We start from the raw sequence: 18,709 nt of genomic DNA, 5'->3' as shown, positions 1-18,709 counted from the left end.
TCTGGAATCAGACTGACAGATAACTTTTTACACGGCACTTACTCTGGGGAGCTAAGGAAATTGTGAGGAGGGATCGTTGACAAAGACCTACACCGCTACCTCAATTTATGGTTTTAGAAATCCCTGATGTAGGCAGCGATTCCGGCTTGTTCAGATAGCGCATGCGTTACCTGTGAACGCGTTCAAAATCAGGGGTCAAATTGAATAAGAAGCTTATGCGCATTTTTGTGTAGGGCCATTTATTCCTGTGAGTTGGATGCCGAACAGGGTACAAATCTATTGGATCATTGGCAAAAATTTGGGAGGAGGAACAGGAACATAAAAATAAAGGAAAAATAATTATAATTGATTTTATTGGGCAAATTAGATTAAATTGATGAATGAAACTAACTTTTATTTTTAACGATTTTTTACAATAGTATTGTCCATAATGCAGAAGTTTACCATCACTTTAACGTTGAGTTTAATGCCCCTTTAACAATTATTAGTACTGATTCATCAATGAAGCTCCATAGTTATCATTACTCATTTGATATACAGTCAATATATTATTAGATTTCTTGGAGCATTTATATAATTTTTTGGGGTGGTTTTCACATATCTCTTTTCTATATGTGGATCAGTGTCTGTGACTGATTAGAATCTCCCATTTTAAATATATTACACCTTTAAATACAACAGAACAGCAATGCATTTCCAAATTGTTCTCTTTTCCCTGCACAGCTGTCTCTGTGACTCTGAACAGATGCTCAATCAGAAAGATTTGCTCAGCTCTGTAAACAGATTGTCTTCTGGTGTGCCGCTGCGCATTCTCCAGTTAGTCTGTCTCTCTCTGCCTGCAAATGTTCTACTCATTCATAACATTCGATATATAATCTGTCCCATTCATGTTTATGTCATTACCAGTACATCACTAAATCCTACACTTACTTAGTAAGTTAGTATGTGTGTGTGTGTGTGTGTGTGTGTGTGTGTGTGTATATATATATATATATATATATATATATATATATATATAAACAGAATATATATATATATTAAAATATATATATATATATATATATATATATATTAAAATATATATATATATATATTAAAATATATATATATATATATATATATATATATATATATATATATATATATATATATATACACAAATTCACCTCACTGACGAGGCCCAAAGGAGGCCAAAACAATCGTCTGTTGTTGTTTAAAGGATTGCTTGGAATTTCAAGGCTGGACTGACCTTGCTAGGCAGGATCAGACCGATATACTTCAGGAAAGTTCTCCTCTGTGAAAAGCACAATTGGGCTAAAATAAGCTGTTCTTGGATGGTAAGCTGGTCATAAAACAAGCTACTACGCTGTTGTTCATTCTTAGCATACTACTTTTCTTTCAGTATGTAGCTAAATAATATTTTTACCTGCGGGAGGTACTTATGGTAAGTTTATAGAATCAAGGTTAGAGTCAAGTTTCTGACCAAATTTGCCACCTTGATAGTATTGATTGTTTGGGGCCAGTATGCCAACTTAACCAATTTAAAAAATTTCCACACAAAACGAGATTTTTTAAACTTATGGAAAAATCTGGTTAATCAGTATAATTTACATCATATGATATTCTTCTAGAATTTATACATTTACCTTCTCATTCTTTAGGCTTTAAGTTAAAACAATGTTACCCATATTAAATGGCCATTTTAGAGAAGAAGAGAAAAAAGACACCCCAAAAAAGACATAGATAAAGTACCTCACAGGAACCACAGAAAATCGCTGGTCCTAAGCAGAAACTGATGCTAAATAAATCAACAGCGGTACCATGTGTTTAATCATTTTATCATTTTTCAAGGGTTAAACACACAGAATTGCATTTCTTTATTTCACTATAATGGCCCTTTAATCCAATATATTAATGTAACATCTTACATAGAATTGTTAGCAGCCCGATAATGAAAAAATAAAATCAGTTGGGACAATTGTGCAGGTAACACTTTGACATTATTTTGTGTTAATTTTTAATTAAGATTTTAAAAACATGCAAACAAGATATACCACTTAAAAGTGAGATGCACATAAGTGTCTTTCAATTTTTTACAGAAGCATGTTTGCAATACCTATATGACTCTTATACTTTTCATGATAGCTTTTTTGTTCACAGGCATATACAGCAAAATAATTGTAAAACTAACTTTTTTAGCTAATTGTCAACTCTTTTGTAGTTCAGGGGCACACCCGTTAGAAAACCACTCAAATGTTTATAGATATGCGCAAAAATGTATTTTCATTATTTGTTTGCAAACCAAATGAACATACTGTATTTAACCTCTTTACACCCTTAGGACGTTCCATGCCTTCCTAACGGCGCTGGGCTTTAGACCCATAGAACGACATGGAACGCCCTTTGTTATTCGGTGTCCTGCACCCTCCTGCTTTGAGGAAAAGGATCATCGGGCTGGAGTGTGTGCCTAGCGTTGTAGGTAGTCCCCCATAATCCGATCTTGGCCTTGAAATCGCGTGATTGCATTGACGATCGCATGGTTTTGTTTTTCAAGCATGTGTTTACATCGGAACTTTGTTCCCATGTAAAAACACTTACTCGGCCATCAATCGGTTAAACTAATCGTGTATGAAATTTTTTATTAAATTAAGGAACTGATGAACAAATACAAAACGTGTTAATTTAGTTTCCACTACTAAATGGAGAAACTAAATGAACACATTTTGTAAAGATTTAATAAAACCCATCAAGAACAAAAATACATTCACATACATACATATACCTATGTAGTGCTACTTACATACTTTACAATTACTTTAATAAATTCACAGACAAAACATACACTTAGAAATAATGCAGTTTTCTACAATCAGTATTTAGAAGCTGTGCTACTTTCTATGAGTACTGATAGCCCCTGAAACAGATCTGAATAAAAACAAAACACGGAACACATGACCTGCCCCAGTTCTGCCAATTATCTCTTTTACAATTTTTTATATGGTTTCATTCTGTTGCTGTTTTTGTAAGTATTTATAAATTTCTAGTGACAACTGACTCTATTCTGGTTCCGTGGTCCATTCTGTTTTACAGATTGCTTTTTTATTTATGTATATATATATATATATATTATTATTATTATTATTATTATTATTATTATTATTATTATTATTATTATTATTATTATTATTATCAGGTATTTGTAGAGTGCCAACAGATTTTGCAGCCCTGTAATATATAATATATATATATATATATATATATATATATATATATATATATATATATATATATATATATATATATTATGAAGCTTGTTTAATAATAGCACAATTATGGATATGCCAAATGCTGCTTAGCTTCCTATGCCAAATTAAAGTCATGTTTCCAATTTGTTGCATCTAAAAGAGAATTTTAAAATGTATTAAAGCTTTCTTAGAAAACTGTTGCTACTGTACTGAAGAAAAACAAATATGCTTGTGACTTGTCGTTACCAGCTAGTGAGCAATATGTTACTAGGTTTATTTGTGCAGAAACATGCACTTCCTGTCAGCTTCAAAATCAAAATAATCTTTATCTATCTGAATCATGAAAGTTTATTTCGGACTAGACTGTCCCTTTAAGTGTGTCGATAGCTTAGCTGGTAAACTGTGCCTCAATAACATGGGGCCGTTTGAGAGATAGTAATGAGTTGCTACTTCAGGGAAGTTTGGGCCGAGTACACACGGAACAGTGACACCTTGTGATAGATGCTGACTTAAGCAAACTTGAACCGTTTGTCTTCAGGATAATAACAATTGAAGCAAAACTGAAGTGCGTGTGTTTAGCATGCACCATTTAGATATTAGTGGACTATCAAACAATCAGGGATAATAATGAAAAATCACATTGTGTTCTAGATATACCATACCTAATTCTAAAAACCGAATTGTAAGGTATTGACTGACCAATATAACTCTGTATACTTAAAACACTATATCTAAGTCAGTGGCGTAGCGTGGCTTCTCAGCGCCCAGGGCAAGGCAAGAATTGCGCCCCCCTAATCCATTAGCACTGACTGAGTCTCTTCCACCAGTACAGTAGCGATTGGCAAATTTGCTTTGAATATAGGAGACAGCTCAACAACTTAGGAGACAGGTTTTTGTTTTAAAACAAACAAAGCTTTATTTTAACAACAAAAATATATACTATATATATATATATATATATATATATATATATATATATATATATATATATATATATATATATATATATATATATATATATATATAAAATTCTAAACTCTACATTCATCCTTAAAAATTAGGATTCAATATGGTTGCAGGCAGGCAGCCATTACTTTATTATATACATTAAGTAAGTAGATTATATAACTTAACAATTACATTTTTTATGGTTTAATATTTAAACATGGGATTTAATTTTTAAATACATCTGAGCCAGCATGCCAGAGTGTGAGAGTGATCTATGCTGCTTTAAAGTGAAAGCCAGTTCATTTTTAACCTGGGTAAAACATACAAGATGTAGATCATTTACATCTTGTATGTTTTATTTTACCCAGGTTAAAAATGAATTTGAAACAAAATAACCAGCTTTCACTTTAAAGCAGCATAGATCACTCTCACACTCTGGCATGCTGGCTGGCTCAGACTCTGGGTCCTTTGGAAGTTGGAATTTGGCTGGCTGGCTCAGAGTGACTCTGGGTCCTTTGGAACTTGGCTGGCTGGCCCTGCGATGTCACCTGGGTAACGGTAGAGGCTAAGCTGCATTTTGCGTGCGTTGCCATTTCCAATCCCTATTCCCCAGGGCCCAGGCAAAAACAGGGGCTATAATAATTTAATTATAATTCTGGCTGGCAGTGGCACTGGTGGTCTGGTTCTGATACGGACCCGGTGATGAGTTTGGTAATTTCTGTTGACACTACTTACCTTATCATTGCGGGCGCGGCGTACTAGTCTGACTCCACTCTGGCTCTGCTGCTCTGACTTCTTCCTCCCTCCTGACATGTGCGCTGGGAGTGGGAGTGGACCGTGCTAACTAGTGGCATAAACACTAGTCTAGCAGCAGGTAACGGTCGAATAGGATTACACTCATAAAATTATGATAATTAAATCATTACACAGCACGTCTTGACTTCAGAGTAGTAGACAGTTCACTTGAGAGACAGAATGGCTGGGCGCAGGCGCCTGTCAGATTTTTTTAGCCTCCCTGTAGCGCCGCTTGGAGTGGGACTGTGACAGTCTACTGTCTTGAGATGGTGGGGACTGGGGAGGCTGGGAGCCAAGCATTTTGCGCCCCCCAGAATTTTGTGCCCGGGGCAACCGCCCCTGTGCCCCCCCCCCCCCACGCTACGCCACTGATCTAAGTACCTATACACTATATTTCGCTATATATCAAATATTTGTGGTGATAAAACAATTTTAACAACAGAGAAGGGATGTAGATGAGCTTAACCCTCTATAGACATTACAAAATCATATATTGTTATACATAGCAGTTTAAACATAATAAAGCTGACTCTCATTCTGAATTCCGGACAAATTTGCATATCAGAACCAATACAATGTTTATGAGATGACTATGGGATTGAGAATCACTTAACCATACAATTATGGAGAGTGTTAAGACATATACAAATAAAGAAAGTACAATAAGCTTGCATATTATATGTTGTAAACAATCTGAAACACTGCCCTCATTTGCAAGTGGTTCAATTGTGTTCAGTACTGAGAAACATAGTATCCATAGTGATATCTCTCAGTTACTATTCAGCAACATTGTGTTTAACAGGAATATTTCTCTTCACTACAAGTTTTATATTCGTAATTATAGAGATAACCACTGCTATCTACTAAAGATCGTTGATATCAGCAATCGAATAAGTTGAGACAGAATTATGATGTTATAAACTTAAACCATATTTTTTTTTCAATATCTGCTATATATAGCAAGCAATCAACCACACTGTTCTCTATTATAAGTAGTCTTTAATTTTAACTATCAACAACGCATGTATAGCGATAAGCTTTCGGCCATTAGATTTGGGAGTTTTTCATCTAAAAACAAGAAGAATGCAGGAAATAATTTTCTTGTAGAAGTGCCCATAATTATCATCTTCTGGATTTTCTCAGTTCTCATAATGTCAAATGTAAGTTACAGTTAATTTACAAGGTTTAAAATGCAGTCCAAAATTGCAGAATGTTACAGACCACGTTTTCAAAAACTCACTGTCGCTGTACAAACCAGGAATCGCAAAAACTCACTCTCACTGTACAAAATGAGTTTTGTATGTTGTTTAACAGGTAAGACAATGTCAAACACTTAACTCCTGACCACAACAACGAAATTGCAAAGACAAATCTCATTCTTAAAGAGAACAATACTGTACTGTACTGTAAATAATGAAAAATGAAATAAAGATTGTGATACCGGGTTTGCTAAAACCATTTCACTATACTGCACTCGGGTTTTCTTATTTCTCGCATTCCCTAGAGATCATAGCTGTACAGGATATCAAGTATTATTAGCACTTTACATCTGCTGATAATTGGCAACCATGTAAATGCAGCATATGTGTCTAACTATGGTATTAACCCTTTTGTGGGGGTTAAATTCTCTTTTATGAGCAGAACACAGCAGGTGAGCCAACAAGGAGTAGGTCACATGGCAGGTCAGCAGTCACATGTAGCCCCAAATGACCTCAGGTTTCCTACCTGTGAGCTGCAATGCTACTGGCTCCTGATCTTTATCTATAAAATTAGTTACGTTGTAGGGGTTAAACACATAGCTAGGGTCAATAATGCAAAAATTATTATTTTAAATGTGATCGTTGTGATTTTTTTTCCCCCTGAGATCAAATATATCAATCATCTTTCTTTATATCAATCTATCTATTAATCTAGATATCATTCTATTGTTATGTATAAGAAAATATAATTATATTGTTTAATTAAAATCTTTATAACAAGAAACACACCTAATAAACTGCAGAGATTTTGTGCAGTTAAAAAATAAAATTATTTTGAGAAAGCATAGCTGTGTTTACAACAATGGTGTCCAACCTTTACACCTATATATCTATTTTTGGGTGGTTGTTGTGTTTTTATTTATTTATTTTTTTTAATTGGAAGATTGATTGAGGAAATGTTATAAATTTTACTATTCAAAGCAAAAAATATATGCCGCACTTATAAGGCTGAATCCTAGTGCAGCCATTGTTTAAGCCCTTAACTCCGTTAGGACGTTTCATTCCATCCTAACCGCGCTGGGCTTTAGAGCCGTTAGGACGACATGGAACATCCTAGCCATTCTGCTTTACTGAAGCAGCTACGGCTTCCTAACTGTGATCGTGGACTGGAGGGTGTGTCTAGCATCATAGGCACTCCCCCCAGACCCGATCCCATCATTGAAATCACGTGATCACACGTACAATGGAGTGATTTCAATTTTTACTTATTTGTTTATATCCAGCGGCGGACTGATCAGCCGGGCAAATAGGACCTGGACCGAGGGCCCAGCATGTCAGGGGGCCCACAGATAGAATCTCCATGGGTCCTAGTGTGCTGCTTAAGCTGGTGCTGACAGCTGCCCTATCAGTAACTAAGTAGTGGGTTTAGTGGGGGCCCTGGCCCCAGAGTGGGGCTCTTGTGCCTGGATGTGGGTTTTTTTGCTCCGTGGGCCCTAGAGTGTGGGGGAGCCCTGTTGGGTGTCTGTCACTGTGAGGGCTATGGAGTGGGGGTCTGGCCCCGGAGGTTAGGGGCCCTATCTCTGTCCCTTGATGTTGGAGATCCTAGCCCTGGAGGTTGGGGGCCTAGTAGGGGTAGGGTAGGGAGGCTACGCTACTATGTACATTTACATACATTTGAATACATTTGGGTCAGTGTGAGACAGTGGGGGCCCTTCCCTAATTTTTGCCCGTGGGCCCTGATTGGTCTCAGTCCGCCCCTGTTTATATCGGAACTTTGTTCCGATGTAACAAATAAGTGCCTGCAGAAAGGGGTTAAGTACAAACAAGCATTTTATGTTCAACACTAACTTTCAAATATTTACCATTTCTGAATGTATATATGTATTTAGTTGGGCTTGTGATACAGTACAAACCCTAACTCATTAAAGTCATTTGGTTCAGTACTTAAACATGTTAAAATGTGACATTTTTCCATATGAGGAGTTTGACAAGCTACTATATCGATCTTCATGAAATGAAGAATGAAAATGGATTTAATTGGATAGTATTAAAAGGGCATGAAATCCAGTTTTTTTTTTTCTTTCATGATTCAGATTAAGCATACAATGTTAAACAACTTTCCAATTTACTTATTGTCTAATTTACTTAAAAGGACACTAAACCCAGATTTTTTCTTTTATGGTTCAGATAAAGCATGCAATTTTAAGCAACTTTCTAATTTACTCCTATTACCAATTTTTCTTCGTTCTCTTGCTAACTTTATTTTAAAAGCAAGAATGTAAAGCTTAGGAGCTGGCCCATTTTTGGTCCAGCACCTGGGTAGCACTTGCTGATTAGTGGCTAAATGTAGCCACCAATAAACAAGCGCTATCCAGGGTGCTAAGCCTAAAATTGTCCGGCTCCTAAGCCTTACATTCCAGCTTTTAAAATAAAGATAGCAAGAGAACGAAGAAAAATTGATAATAGGAGTAAATTAGAAAGTTGCTTAAAATTGCATGCTCTATCTGAATCATTAATTATTATTTTTTTAGTTTAGTATCCCTTTAATTCTTAGTATATTTTATTGAAGGATCAACAATGCATTACTGGAAGCTAGCTGACCGTAACAATGACAAGAGAAATGTATGTGAAGCTATCAATGACTAGCTAGCTTCCAGTATTGTTACTGAGTCTACCTAGGTATGCTTTTCAACAAAGGATACCAAGAGACAGAAGCAAAATAGATACAATAGGTAAATGGAAAGTTAAAATTGCATGCTCCTTTTTGAATCATTAAAGGTTAATTTTGACTTTTCTGTCCCTTTAATGAAGAAACTGAGAAGTAGTTTAGTACATATAAATCTTTGTAAATCAGAGTTTTTTTTTAATTGTGTTGGAGCAGTACAAAAAGGCAGAGACTGAATTGTGTCAGAATGCAGATGCTCTCTTCAATATCAGACAAAAAAAAAACTAAAACGTTATATTAGGTTTACAAGGTAAGTTTATATTTTAGAACTTATGCTTATTTTGAATTATGTACAACCCCCACTTTTTATAAATCCAAAATCCAGAATTTTTCATCAATATTTAAAATAAATCCTCCCCCCACACACCATCTTCTGTCTGTGCCTTTCTAAGACTGATGGTACAGCCAATCAGAATTGTACCACAAACCCCTAGACTTTATCCAGAGCGTGTTATAGGGACACTCAAGTCTTCATTAAACTGTCATTATTCAGATAGAGCATGTCATTTTAAACAACTTTCCTATTTACTTCCATTAACAAAATGTGCACAGTCTTTTTATATTTACACTTTTTGAGCCACTAGCTCCTACTGAGCATATGCAAGAATGCACAGAATATACGTATATACATTTGTGATTGGTTGATGGCTGTCACATGATACATGTGTAGTGGACATGGGCATAACTTTTAAATTTGTCAGAAAAAAATCTACTACTCATTTGAAGTTCAGACTAAGTAATATTACATTGTCTTGTTATCTTGCATTTGTTGATTATGCAAAACTACTGTATTTGCTGGTCCTTTCATGGTGTTCTGACTTTAAAAATCCATACGGCTAGATTTACGGCTAGATTTAGAATTTGGCATTAGCCGTCAAAAGCAGCGTTAAGGGGTCCTAACGCTGCTTTTTACCGCCCGCTGGTATTTAGAGTCAGCCAGGAAAGGGTCTAACGCTCACTTCCTTACCGCGACTCCAGGCTACCGCAGATCCCCTTACGCCAATTGCGTATCCTATCTTTTCAATGGGATCTGCCTAACGCCGGTATTGGAGTCTTGGAAGAAGTGAGCAGTAGACCCTCTACCGACAAGACTCCTACCAACAAAAAAAGTCAGTAGTTAAGAGCTTTATGGACTAACACCGGAATATAAAGCTCTTAACTACTGTGCTATAAAGTACACTAACACCCATAAACTACCTATGTACCGCCACTATAATAAATAATTTAAACTCCTAATCTGCCGACCGGACACCGCCGCCTCCTACATTATACCTATGAACCCCTAATCTGCTACCCCTAACACCGCCGACACCTATATTATATTTATTAACCCCTAATCTGCCCCCCCCCAACGTCGCCGCTACCTAACTACAAGTATTAACCCCTAATCTGCCGACCGGACCTCGCCGCCACTATAATAAATGTATTAACCCCTAAACCGCCTCACTCCCACCTCGCAAACACTATAATAAATATTATTAACCCCTAATCTGCCCTCCCTAACATCGCCGCCACCTACATACAATTATTAACCCCTAATCTCCAGCCCGCAACGTCGCCACTACTATAATAACGTTATTAACCCCTAAACCTAAGTTTAACCCTAACCCTAACACCCCCCTAACATAAATATAAGTTAAATTAAACAAAATAATATTCCTATTATTAAATAAATTAATCCTATTTAAAACTAAATACTTACCTAGAAAATAAACCCTAATATAGCTACAATTTAACTAATAATTACATTGTATCTATTTTAGGATTTATATTTATTTTACAGGCAACTTTGTATTTATTTTAACTAGTTACAATAGCTATTAAATAGTTATTAACTATTTAATAGCTACCTAGTTAAAATAATTACAAAATTACATGTAAAATAAATCCTAACCTAAATTACAAATACACCTAACACTACACTATCAATAAATTAATTAAATAAATAACCTAATAAATTACCTACAATTAGCTAAACTAAAATACAATTAAATAAACTAAACTATATTACAAAAACAAACAAACAAACACTAAATTACAAAAAATAAAAAAATATTACAATAATTTTAATCTAATTACACCTAATCTAAGCCCCCTAATAAAATAAAAAAGCCCCCCAAAATAAAAAAATTCCCTACCCTAGTGAAGACGACTCAAGGTAGGGAGATCTTCAGGGGGTTAGTGATAGGTTTTTTTAAGGGGGGTTTGGGTGGGTTAGAATAAGGGTATGTGGGTGGTGGGTTGTAATGTTGGGGGGGTATTGTATTTTCTTTTACAGGTAAAAGAGTTGATTACTTTGGGGCAATGCCCTGCAAAAAGCCCTTTTAAAGGCTGGTAATAGAGCTGATTACTTTTGTAATTTAGAATAGGGTAGGGAATTTTTTATTTTGGGGGGCTTTTTTATTTTATTAGGGGGCTTAGATTAGGTGTAACTAGATTAAAATAATTGTAATATTTTTTTATTTTTTGTAATTTAGTGTTTGGTTTTTTTTGTAATATAGTTTAGTTTATTTAATTGTATTTTAGTTTAGCTAATTGTAGGTAATTTATTTAATTAATTTATTGATAGTGTAGTGTTAGGTGTATTTGTAACTTAGGTTAGGATTTATTTTACATGTAATTTTGTAATTATTTTAACTAGGTAGCTATTAAATAGTTAATAACTATTTAATAGCTATTTAATAATAGGAATATTATTTTGTTTAATTTGAATTATATTTATGTTAGGGGGGTGTTAGGGTTAGGGATAGACTCAGGTTTAGGGGTTAATAACTTTATTATAGTAGTTGCATTGTTGTGGGCGGGAGATTAGGGGTTTTAAAATTGTAGGTAGGTGGCGGCGATGTTAGGGAGGGCAGATTAGGGGTTAATAATATTTATTATAGTGTTTTCGAGGCAGGAGTGCGGCGGTTTAGGGGTTAATACATTTATTATAGTGGCGGCGAGGTCTGGTCGGCAGATTAGGGGTTAATAATAAAATGCAGGTGTCAGCAATAGCGGGGGCGGCAGATTAGGGGTTAATAAGTTTAAGGTTAGGGTTGTTTAGACTCGGGGTTCATGTTAGGGTGTTAGGTGAAGACTTAGAGAGTGTTTCCACATAGGAAACAATGGGGCTGCGTTAGGAGCTGAACGCTGCTTTTTTGCAGGTGTTAGGTTTTTTTTTTCAGCCCAAACTGCCCCATTGTTTCCTATGGAGATATCATGCACAAGCACGTTTTGCCAGCTAATGGCTACCGTAAGCAACGCTGGTATTGAGGGTTGAAGTGGAGCTAAATTATGCTCAACGCTCCCTTTTCTGAGCCTAACGCAGTCACTCAGACAACTCTCAATACCAGCGTTGTTTAAAGGGTGCGCTGGGAAAAAAGCAGCGTTAGCTACGCGGGTCTTTACCGACAAAACTCTAAATCTAGGCGTTAGAGTTTGGCATTAGCCGTCAAAAGCAGCGTTAAGGGGTCCTAACGCTGCTGTTTACCGCCGCTGGTATTTAGAGTCAGCCAGGAAAGGGTCTAATGCTCACTTCCTTACCGCGACTCCAGGCTACCGCAGATCCCCTTACGCCAATTGCGCATCCTATCTTTTCTATGGGATCTGCCTAACGCCGGTATTTGGAGTCTTGGAAGAAGTGAGCGGTAGACCCTCTACCGACAAGACTCCTACCGACAAAAAAAGTCAGTAGTTAAGAGCTTTATGGGCTAATGCAGGAATATAAAGCTCTTAACTACTGTGCTATAAAGTACACTAACACCCATAAACTACCTATGTACCCCTAAACCGAGGCCCCCCCACATCGCCGCCACTATAATAAAAAATGTTAACCCCTAATCTGCCGACCGGACACCGCCGCCACCTACATTATATCTATGAACCCCTAATCTGCTGCCCCTAACATCGCCGACACCTATATTATATTTATTAACTCCTAATCTGCCCCCCCAACGTCGCCGCTACCTAACTACAAGTATTAACCCCTAATCTGCCGACCGGACCTCGCCGCCACTATAATAAATGTATTAACCCCTAAACCGCTGGACTCCCGCCTCACAAACACTATAATAAATATTATTAACCCCTAATCTGCCCTCCCTAACATCGTCGCCACCTACCTACAATTATTAACCCCTAATCTCCCGCCCACAACGTCGCCGCTACTATAATAAATGTATTAACCCCTAAACCTAAGTCTAACCCTAACATCCCCCTAACATAAATATAAATTAAATTAAACTAAATAATATTCCTATTATTAAATAAATTAATCCTATTTAAAACTAAATACTTACCTAGAAAATAAACCCTAATATAGCTACAATATAACTAATAATTACATTGTATCTATTTTAGGATTTATATTTATTTTACAGGCAACTTTGTATTTATTTTAACTAGGTACAATAGCTATTAAATAGTTAACTATTTAATAGCTACCTAGTTAAAATAATTACAAAATTACATGTAAAATAAATCCTAACCTAAATTACAAATACACCTAACACTACACTATCAATAAATTAATTAATTAAATTACCTACAATTAGCTAAACTAAAATACAATTAAATAAACTAAACTATATTTAAAAAAAAACACTAAATTACAAAAAATAAAAAATATTACAATATTTTTAATCTAATTACACCTAATCTAAGCCCCCTAATAAAATAAAAAAGCCCCCAAAATAAAAAAAAAATCCCTACCCTATTCTAAATTACAAAAGTAATCAGCTCTTTACCAGCCCTTAAAAGGGCTTTTTGCGGGGCATTGCCCCAAAGTAATCAGCTCTTTTACCTGTAAAAAAAAATACAACCCCCCCAACATTACAACCCACCACCCACATACCCCTATTCTAACCCACCCAAACCCCCCTTTAAAAAACCTATCACTAACCCCCTGAAGATCTCCCTACCTTGAGTCGTCTTCACTCAGCAGAGCCGAAGTCTTCATCCAATACGGGCAATGTGGTCCTCCATCCGGGCAAAGTCTTGATCCAAGTGTCAAAGAAGAGGTCTTCCATCCTGGCGATCTCTTCTTCCAAGCGGCATCTTCTATCTTCTGTCTTCCGGATCCATCTTCATCCCGCCGACGCGGAACATCCTCCTTCCCCGACGGACTAACGACGAATGAAGGTTCCTTTAAGGGACGTCATCCAAGATGGCGTCCCTCAAATTCTGATTGGCTGATAGGATTCTATCAGACAATCGGAATTAAGGTAGGAAAAATCTGATTGGCTGATTCAATCAGCCAATCATATTGAAGTTCAATCCGATTGGCTGATCCAATCAGCCAATCAGATTGAGCTCACATTCTATTGGCTGTTCCGATCAGGGTTAGACTTAGGTTTAGGGGTTAATACATTTATTATAGTAGCGGCGTCGTTGCGGGCGGGAGATTAGGGGTTAATAATTGTAGGTAGGTGGCGGTGATGTTAGGGAGGGCAGATTAGGGGTTAATAAAATTTATTATAGTGTTTGCGAGGCGGGAGTGCGGTGGTTTAGGGGTTAATACATTTATTATAGTGGCGGCGAGGTCCGGTCGGCAGATTAGGGGTTAATACTTGTAGTTAGGTTGCGGCGACGTTGGGGGTGGCAGATTAGGAGTTAATAAATATAATGTAGGGTTCGGCAATGTTAGGGACAGCAGATTAGGGGTTCATAGGGAGAATATAGGTGGCGGCAGTGTCCGGTCTGCAGATTAGGGGTTAATAATAAAATGCAGGTGTCAGCGATGTCGGGGGCGGCAGATTAGGGGTTAATAAGTGTAAGGTTAGGGGTGTTTAGACTCGGGGTTCATGTTAGGGTGTTAGGTGTAGACTTAGAGAGTGTTTCCACATAGGAAACAATGGGGCTGCGTTAGGAGCTGAACGCTGCTTTTTTGCAGGTGTTAGGTTTTTTTTCAGCCCAAACTGCCCCATTGTTTCCTATGGGGATATCGTGCACAAGCACGTTTTGCCAGCTTACCGCTACCGTAAGCAACGCTGGTATTGAGGGTTGAAGTGGAGCTAAATTATGCTCAATGCTCCCTTTTCTGAGCCTAACGCAGCCACTCAGACAACTCTCAATACCAGCGTTGTTTAAAGGGTGCGCTGGGAAAAAAAGCAGCGTTAGCTACGCGGGTCTTTACCGACAAAACTCTAAATCTAGGCAATAGTTTTTAACTCTGACTTCCAGGCTATAGATTTTAATCAGCTCAGGTTAAGGTTTGTGGGGCTGGTGGTATGGATTTTAAATGGACTATTTATGGCTTGTATATAACTGTGTGTTGAACCCCTGCAAAAGGGTTAAATACACAGTTAAAATCTATTCGAGAGCAGCAACATACAACTGGGAGCTAGCTGATCACAACTGGTGAGCAATGGCAATAGGCATATGTGTGTAGCTACAAATCACCAGCTAAACTACCATTATTGCATTGCTGCTCCTGAGCCTAGCTTCTTTTTAACAAAGGATACAAAGAGAACAAAGTAAATATGGAAACATAAGTAAATTGAAAAGTTTCTTAAAGTGATGGTAAACTCTCCCCTTTTTAAAATCAGATCTGGTATGTAAGCGCTATTTTAGATGGAGTTTAATTCATCATGTGCAATGAAGATGCGCTATAACTTAGTTATTAATATAGATATGAAATTCAAATACCCCACGTTACACCACCCACTTCAAAAGTCAATTTTCCTGTCAGCTAAATGATTGAATTACTCTCCAATCAATGCTCTAGCTACAACAAAAGTGTCATATGGGGAGAGCGCTGATTGGACAACAATTCAATCTGTTAGCTCACAGAAAATGTTACTTTTGAAGTGGGCGGAGGAGCATGCAGTATTTGAATTTCATATCTATATTAAAAAGCATGTTATACTGCATCTTCATTACAGCTAATGAATTAAACTCCATCTAAAATAGTGCTTACATTCCAGATCTGATTTTAAAAAGGGGAGAGTTTACCATCACTTTAAAATTGTATTCTGTCTGGGCCATGAAAATTTATATTAAAGGGACATGAAAGGCAAAATTTAAATAACTTCCAAGTAAAGAATGTTTATTGTCAATTATGCAACATTGTAAATGTGTTACTTGTTACAATACAGATTCAACAACATGTCCTGCATTTAAATGATTGCTATAATAAGATCAAACTACATTAAAGGGACAGTAAAGTAAAGTATAAACTTAAAGGGATACTGAACCCAATTTTTTTCTTTCATGAAATTTTAATCAAATTTCTATTTTACTCCTAATATCAATTTTTCTTCATTCTCTTGCTACTTTTATTTTAAAAGCAGAAATGTAAATCTTAGCAGCCAGCCCATTTTAGGTTCAGCACCATGGATAGCGCTTTCTTATTAGAGGATTACATTTACCCATCAATAAGCAAGCATAACCCAGGTTCTCAACCAAAAATGGGCCAGCTCCTATGCATCACATTCCTGCTTTTTAAATAAAGATAGCAAGAGAACAAAGAAAAATTGATAGTACGAGTAAATTAGAAAGTTGCTTGAAATTGCATGCTCTATCTGAATCATGAAAAAAATGGGTTTAGTGTCCCTTTAAAGGGACAGGAAACCCCAACATTTTCTTTCATAATTTAAATAGAACATATATTTTTAAACAACTCTCCAATTTAATTCTATTATCAAATTTGCTTCATTATCTTGTTATCATTTGCTGAAGGGTCTATCTGAACACATTAGCCAATCACACAAGAAAAATGCGTGCAGGCACCAATCAGCAGCTAGCTCCCACTAGTGTAGGATATGTGTGTATTCTTTTTCAAAAGGGGATACCAAGAGAACGAAGCATATTTAAATATAGAAGTGAATTTGATGTTTTAAAATTACATGCTCTATCTGAATCATGCAAGTTTAATTTTTACTTTTTGTCTTTAGTCATCTGGCTGCAGTGTTTGCAACAATGTTATATATAGTTGCAAAATGCTAAAGACACATGCAGGCTCCTAAAATCCTATCAGCCTATCTAGGTTTACTTTTCAACAAAGGATATCAAGATAACAAAAAATCCTATAACTGCACCACATTATTTTTCAAAGTGACGTAATGTAATAAAGTTACTGCATCAACTCCAAGTTCTTTTAACAACTATTGAATCATACAGGGAGTTTCAAAAACAGTAAATAGTGTGTTATGTATACATAGAGCTATATATTCAGTTTATTGCAAGCTCAATTTTATTCAAGATGTCAACATGCTGTAGATTCTAAAGCTATTAAAGAGAATGGTTCACGTTGTTCGTTCAGTGTAGTGTAATGAATACAATGAATGCGTAAACAATAACGCAATTTATACAAGACACAGGTCAATTGCCTGGTGAATCTGAACTTAGCCCCTAAGTGGTTTTTCAAATGTTAAAAGGAAATAAAACCCAGACTTTTTCTTTCATGATTTAGATAGAGCATGACATTTTAAACAAATTTCTCATTTACATCTATAAACTTTTAATCATTCTCTTTATATCTTTTGTTGAACAGCAGGGAAGTAAGCTCAGGAGCATGCTCGTGTCTGGAGCACTATATGGCAGCAGCTTTTTAAGAATCGTATTCATTTGCAAGAGCACTAGATGGCAGCACTATTGCCTGCCATGTAGTGCTCCAGACAACTACCTAGGTGTCTCTTAAAAATAAGAATACAATGCAAACAAAACAAATTTGACAAATTATAGTAAACTGGACAGATTTTTTAAATTGTATGCTCTGTCTTACATAGTAGACGAGGTTGAAAAATAGACAGAAGTCAATTGAGTTAAACCTATACAAATCTTTATATACAATAAAAGCTCCAGTTGATCATATCCCTGAATTCTGTTTCTAGCCAGAGATGTATCTAAATCGATTGTAAATGTATCTAAGGTATTGGCATTTACTACCTACTAAGGTAATGAGTTCTACAATTTGATTCCTCTTACAGTAAAAAAGCGTTTAAATTGCTGGAGATGAAATCTCCTTTCCTCCAGCCTTAAACAGTAACCTCTTGTCACAGTCAATTTTCTTGGAATAAACAGAGCTTCCGCCATCTCTGTATATGGGCCTTGAATATATTTATATGAAGTAATCATGTCACCTCTGAGGTGCCTTTTTTCTAAAGAAATCAGACCCAGTTTGGCTAACCTCTCCTCATAGCTTAAATTCTCCATTCTCCTTATTAGCTTTGTGGTCCTTCTCTGAACTTTTTTCTAAGTCTGCAATGTCTTTTTAAGAAATTGGTCCCCAGAATTACAAAAGAACGTTTATTTTTTTATATATCCCTTTAATAAGCATAACAGGATTTTTTCTACACCTGTCTTCATACACTACAAAATACTAAAGGAAACAAGAGTTATGTATAGTAAAAATTGGTGCGTTTAAAATTAAACTTTTATAGTTCAGATAGACTCTTGAATTTACTTCTATTATCAAATGTATATCTCTTGGTATCATTTGTTGAAAAGTATACTAAGGAAAGATTAAGAGCTGCACTGCATTGCTGGTAATTGATGGCTACACACATATGACCCAATACTGCATTACTGTTCTGGAGCTAACTTTAAACCCTGTAAAGCGGTTAGACACAAAATTAAACACCTAGTTATATGCAAGTGATAGAGTAAGCTTAAAAACACTACAATTTTAAACTTTTATGTCCCTTTAACTAGGACAGTAGATGATAGCTTATATTAGTTATAGGTCCTGAGAATTACTGGCTTTGTGCCAAAAAGGATGACCACAATGCTCCTTTATGGAAGATACATTAAAACAAAAATGCATATTGCAGGGCTCGAGCCAGGCTGGTGATAATGTGCATTTGTAATGCATCACA

Source organism: Bombina bombina, chromosome 1 (genome assembly GCF_027579735.1).
Source record: "Bombina bombina isolate aBomBom1 chromosome 1, aBomBom1.pri, whole genome shotgun sequence".
Taxonomy (NCBI): domain Eukaryota; kingdom Metazoa; phylum Chordata; class Amphibia; order Anura; family Bombinatoridae; genus Bombina; species Bombina bombina.
The sequence above is the reverse complement of the archived record's forward strand: the minus strand, read 5'-3'. Positions refer to the sequence as shown.